We start from the raw sequence: 6936 nt of genomic DNA on the forward strand, positions 1-6936 counted from the left end.
GAAGGAGCCACCTGTAACAAAACGTGATTAATCTCGGTTGTCTCTCCATTTTAAATCAACCAAATCAAATTAATAAGTAATGTTAATAATTAATGAGACGAGCAATATTTATATGTAATAACCTTAGTCTCGATCTGGGAGAAGGAGATTACCATCTTGTCCTTCTTCAAATGGATTTTATTAATAGATTCTGACAGAAAGTGGGTAATTGTCGTTTTCAAACTTTGTGGGTAGTAAATTACCATCACGGCAAAGTTTGGGGGGAGGATATCCTTCAACCTTATTAAATATATAATTTGTTATCGAAACCCTGAACATCTCCTGACCCTCATAATACAAAGTGATAATAACAATTGATAGGTAGTTGTTCTCAAAGGAATATATAATTTGTTATCAAAATGCATTTTATAAATGAAAGTTTAGATTGAGAGTTTTATCTTCTAGGCCATGTGGGATTTTAAAATTAATAATATTTTATTTTTGCAAACATCATCTTTTAATCAACAAAAGATAACACTTAAAAAGTGTTACCAGTTATTATTTATTTTTTTCTAATGGTCAATTATATAACGCTTGCAAAAGTGATATTGTTTGTCATTTTTATGCATTACATTTAACCCATTCACCGTCATGGAAAATATTGCTCTTATGGCTACGTATGATCCTAAACATCACCAAAGACCATATACACAACCTATGAGACATGTCACAGTATTTGCAAGCTACAACCCAAATTAAATTGAAGCAAAAATACAGAAGTGGATACATGAACTAGAAAAGAAAAGAAGAAATGAAAAGGAAGTGTTGATCATATAGTTGTTGTTAACAGAGGAAGAAAGTTCTATTAGTTTAATGTTTTCTGGTAGAAGATGTTAGTCATATATGCTATCGTTTCTACAGCACTCGAAATCAAAAGATTCTGTTAGAGTTGGTGAACTGTATTCAACATTTAGTTACCCATTTTAAAGATGCAGCAGAAGAAATTTACCAAGTTGATTAAGCAAGTCAAGTTAGAACAAATCACAAATAAAAACAAGTTGTAAATGTAAAGCACACCATCATATACATGGTTCGGCTAAATCCACTTTTAGCCTTCATCCATAGGTTCTCATCCTGATCGAAGCAATCCATTAAACAAAAAACATTACAAGATATAGTTCAAAGTTGATTTTAGCTACGGTAAAGAGAAATCCCTGTTCTAGTTACACTAAACACAACCCTTTGAATCTCTAACATCTTGTTGCTTCAAGGACCTCTTCACGTTGGGAACACACCCGAGGAACACTTGAGCTCCACCCATGCTTCACACACCAAAGCCTCGCTCTAGCATCAACAATGGAACCAAGTTCCAGTAGCCATTCAACAAGGATAAGATATGGTAAAGGTTTAGCACATAAACATAAGTTGAACCTTTGAGGAAAAACTCTATAAAAATTTCAGAGCAAAAGTAAAATAAAATATCAAATGTTAACTTTTCAAATGAGCAAGAATGAAGATGATATAGACCAATTTCGTGCTCCCAATTCTTGCCAAGTCAACAAACAAGGGCTAACATATGTTGGTCCAAAAATGGAAAAGATTCCATCTATCTTTTAGGATCACAACCAAAAAAGGGAAAAGGCTGATTTTTCCTAGACCACTAAAGGATATTGGGACACCTAAGTGGTCCTCATGACATCACAATAGATGGGAAACAAATATCTCAGCTGATAAAGATAAAAACGCAACTTATGGAAAATGAGTCAGACGTGTGATGTTAGCATAGCAGAAAAGTGTGCACACACACGATGCAAAATGTGAAATGAAATGCAACATGTATATGTTTGAAATAAGTGTGCAAGCACATATCTACTGTGCACACACATGAAATGAAAAAGCAAAAGGCATAAGTCTAATAAGGCTGAACATGTGGAGGACAAAAAGAATTCCAACTTTTTGTTGGACCACAAACATATCTTTTTCTCTTTCTTGCGGGACCACAGACAAAGCCTTACAACCTTTTAGGACCACATAAGGCAATTGTGACACACATAAAGATAGCTCACACAAGAATATCATGAATCAAAATAAGCTTGATGGGCAAGACAACAAAGAGAAAAACGCCATTTGGCAAAATGTGTTAGACAACATATTGTTGCACATAAGAATGGTGTGTGCACATATTTGCTCAACAATTCATTGTCCACCATAAGATAAGTTTGAAAAAAATATCAACAGATTCAAATAACAAAGAAAGCAGCTTTGTCTTCTTTCCATAGTAGAAAAATAACAATAGCAAAAATTGAAGAAATCGAATGGTGAATAACAGCTTACAATGTGTCTATTGAAAGGATAAATGTATGGTTGAGATGTAGAGTGATATGGATCATTGTAGACAGTAAAATCTATGATTGATTCGAAAGGGATGGATTATGTGAGAGGTTAGCCACTGACAATCTGATGGACCTACAGAAAGAGGAAAAGAGAACGTGAAGGCTAGATAAACACCGGTGTGTTATCTTCCATAGACACTACGACGCTCAAGTTAGCGAGGTTGAAGGTATTTAGTGAAGGGTGATGGTGGAAAATGTTACCAGAACAATGTGGTGGCTTAGGGTAGTAAAGTTAGTCAGAACTAAGCTTTACTGGGGGAAAGGCGACAGTTCTGATTCCTATTTGGTAAAGGAGTTCTAATTAGAAAGAAAGTCTTGAGACTTGCCTTTATCGGATTAAGATCTTCTAATTCTGGTAGGATCAAGATCTTGATGAAATTGGAAGGTGAATATGATTCTTGTTCCTGTTTATGGATTGTTGTGGGCTATTGGGCTGGGACCCAATTTAGCTTAATCTGTAGGATAACCTAACTCATTGAGTGGACATTTTATAAGGTGGATTTAAGCGTAGACCTAATTGGAATGGATTATGGCACTGGGTTGTGGCATGTTTATTTTGTTATTGGACCTTGCGAGGCTCAATACGATTTTTGGCCTAGAAAAATACATTAAAAAAAAAATACATAAAATTCTTTGTTTCACACACACACACTCTCTCTCTCTATAGATTTTTCACTGCAATTCTACTTTACCATTTTGTAGACTTATGGATTTTCTTTGTAACAATATAAATTAAATCAAACCCAACGATAAGGAAATAATAAATATACGGTTGAGATATAAAGTGTGAAATGGATCAAGTCATACCACGTCATTGTCTTCTCTAGATTGTCTGTCAATCTTGGTGTCGCTATGATTCTTGGAGTCCCATGACATTCTTCTTTCTGGAATTTTGTCCCATCAACTTCATGTCTTGCTTTCGCGACATTAGGTTTGGTGTGTCATGGCATGGAGCTTTCTGGAAAGATCCTGGGCATACCTTTTCTTTTGTCGTGGCATCTTCATCTTCTACAAAGAAAGATCCAATGTTCAACAAAATCCAGTTTCTAAATCATCATTGTTGCTATCAAACCAATAAATAGAACTAAGAACTGTATGCAATAAAGAAACATATGCATTATATTTTTTTGAATATCAACTAGAAATTTTAGTAAATGATATAATTCCGATTAATGTGAAGAATTGTTGGTAGGGGAAATCTGAGCGTATATTCTAACCAAGAAAACATACTCTTATTTAGCAACTTAAAATGAATCAATTTTACAGCTCTTTTGAACCTATAACGCAAACAAGAACAAGGACTTGATAAATAGGTTTTGTTGTGTGTAATTTTTCCTTCAAGCTCAAAGAATTACAATGTTATAGCTCGACCCAAAACTAGCCCAACTCTACCGATTGTTTGACCCAACATAAGCTCTACGCGTCGTAGCTCGACCTAGCACAAGTTAGTCATGACCAATCCTTACAGTTGTTCAACCAATTCATAGATAACTTCAGACCTCGGATATCTTGGAAAGGATTAGATTGACAACAATTTTTGCACAATCACAGTGCCCAATTGCGAGAATATCGGAGTTGCGTTTCAAACTTAATTGTAATCCTTTTATTTTTGCTATTTCCTTTATACAAAATCTGTATATAAACCTCCTCCAATGATGAGAAATAGGTTTGAAACTTATTCTAGGATTGTTATCATAAGCTCTCATAGCAAATACAAAAACAGTGGACGTAGGCTTAAAAGCTTAACTCGCCGAACCATTTTAAAAACCTCTTTGCCATTTACTTTACGGCATTTATTCTTTATTCATTGCTGGTTACCTATAATCACGCACACATCAGTTTTAGTCCTGACAAGGTCGATTAGATCACTCTAGTTGGTATATTTTGGCATCAACATTTTGGCGCTAGAAAGAGGGCCTCTGCCAAAATCTCAAAAATTCCGATTAACAGCCATAATGATCTAATCAATCAAGGCCCAAAATGGTACGTACAAGATCAAAAATACCTTCAGAAACTACGACAATATGGAGACCACCCACCAGAAGGTGGAATAAGACACTGTTTGGCGTTAACCACCTATGCCGCTAACTCAACAGGTCACGAATAACCAGGGAGCAAGGACATCAAACCCCAAGAATAGCCAACTGGCGAAAATGATCAGAACAATGGTTGCACAGGTGGTGCAACAGAACATGGCTGAGCTGAGAAATCAGCAACCAACCACACAGAACCAGTTTAACCAGCCATGCTTAATCAATGTCACCCTAACAAGCTGGATTTCAACCAGCAACCAATTTGGTTCATCGGCACCAAGGGACGATTGGCACCCTTAACATCACAAAGTACACTTCGTTCATGAGCGTGAGTTCGGTGGGTAAAATAACCTTAGGAGACAACCAGAGAAACAACCTATGGGGGAAACCAAAGGTAATAGTCACCCAAGAGACGCTTGACCTGCCTAGCGATATCCCCAACGTCAACGTGCCAGTTTTACCTCACACCCAAGACAGGCTTAGTCCTTGCAAGCTCACCAGACGAGTCATGTGCATCAATCTGGCAATGACCGACATTCGGTTATAACCAACATTGTGAGCAATGCATTGACGAGCAATGCATTGACGAGCATGATAACACCTACCAACCTAGCTGTTGATAATCCATGGATTATACTATTTTGATTAGATTTTTTAGTCGGATTTCAGATACTTTTTAGTTCATTTTGACCTAAATTGCTACTTAATTCTTTATCTTTTGTGTTTCAGGCTAAAATGGACATTTTATGCAAATAAGGAGCGAATTGGAGTTTTTGGATTTAGAAGTGAGCGGATCTCAGAAGTTGGGAAAGTCTTGAAGCAGAGTGGATGCATTATGAAACTTGTTTCCATGAGAAGAGTGATGAAGATAGAAGATTCAAGCAAAGAAGCAAGCGGAGGGCAATTCTGTAAATTTAGAATTCCATATGAAGGTTCACCGCGGCGAAGAACAGCGAAGAGAGTTGCACACGAGGGATTAATTCACTTCTTCGCCACAGCGAGAATCCTTCTTCACCGCAGCGAAATCTGGGAATTTAAAAAACGCACAGTTTCATTTAGGCATCTGTTTTTAGGTTTTTGGTTGAGTATAAAAGAGGAACTTAGTCATTTTTGTCGAGAGTTCGGTTTTTCTTAGAGAGATCAGCTTTTTACATTTTCTTAGATTTGTTTTGGGCGATCTGTGATTGCAAAAAGGGTGAAGATTCGAGATTAAACCAATGGATTTGTCATTTGGGGAGATTTCTTATCTTTTCTCTTATTTTCATTATGTTGAACTTTGGATTTTTCATTTCTTTTATTGGTATTGTTGATTTAGCCATGAACTAACCTATTTTGGGTTAGGGTTTTGATGTAGTTCAGATTCTAATGGGTTAAAGAGTTGATGATTATTAATTTCATATGATTTTGCTTTGATTGTGTGATTATTCTATATTTATTGTTTTTATGTGATGAACATGATGAGATTGAGAAACAATTCATGTTAAGCTTCTTGGGTAATTACCATTGTAGTATTAAATGCTAGAGATATATTTAAGAATCAATGAAATCAATCTAGGATTCTTGTGCTTAATGAACTTTGAACTATTAGTCTTCATTTTGTTGGGTGTGGAAGTTTAATAGGAAATATTAAGGAAATATAGCCTGAGAAGGTATATTTTATACTTTAGAGAGTTCGATTTACAATCAATGCATGTGAATATAGAATTAGTATAATCCTTAGGATTAACCCAGAGAGTCCGAATGAAGTCAAAACCCTACCCATTTGTTTGAATTGATTTTATCCGTGTTTTAAATCTTGCTTTCATAATTTAGTTTGAATAGTTAGAAATTTTGATTTAGTTTAGTTTAAAATTCTCCCATAAATCCAAACAATTCGATTGCTCCAACTTTAAAACAGTAGAAAAACTTAGTGCTTAGCAACCAATCCTCGTGTGAACGATACTCACTCATCACTCTATTACTTGTGCGATTAGTATACTTGCTACATATTGCATGTTGTAGTAAACACGCATCAGCCATCATGATTCAACCTCACGCATCAATGTGCATAATAGAGGGGGCTCACAAGCAAAAGATTTGCGAACTCACCTGCTTGAGGTAAGGCTGAACAGAGCCAACCAGGGCAATCACAATGAAGACTTGCATTGGGTGCAGAAAATGCTTGATGATCTAAGACCCCACCAGAACAATGCAACAGAAGAAATAGTGAGCTCTCCCTTCACAGAGGAAGTTTGCTAAGCCCTGCTTCCCCAGGGATTCAGGGCACTAGAAAGTAAGTTCAACGGGAAAGGAGATCCCAGTGACCACCTTAACACTTTCAATGACCTGATGGAGCTACACTGGGTTTGTGACTTAGCAAAGTGTTGTTGCTTCGTGGTCACATTAGTTGGGGATTCCAAGAGGTGGTACAAGAGGCTCAAGGTGAACTCCATCAGTTCTTGGCAACAATTCTCCTTGATGTACTTACAGCAATTCCAAGCGAGGAAATAGTTCGCAATGCTGCTCAAATACTTAAGCAACATTCGTCAGGA

This window comes from Pistacia vera, unplaced genomic scaffold (assembly GCF_008641045.1).
Source record: "Pistacia vera cultivar Batoury unplaced genomic scaffold, PisVer_v2 Contig144, whole genome shotgun sequence".
Classification (NCBI taxonomy): Eukaryota; Viridiplantae; Streptophyta; class Magnoliopsida; order Sapindales; family Anacardiaceae; genus Pistacia; species Pistacia vera.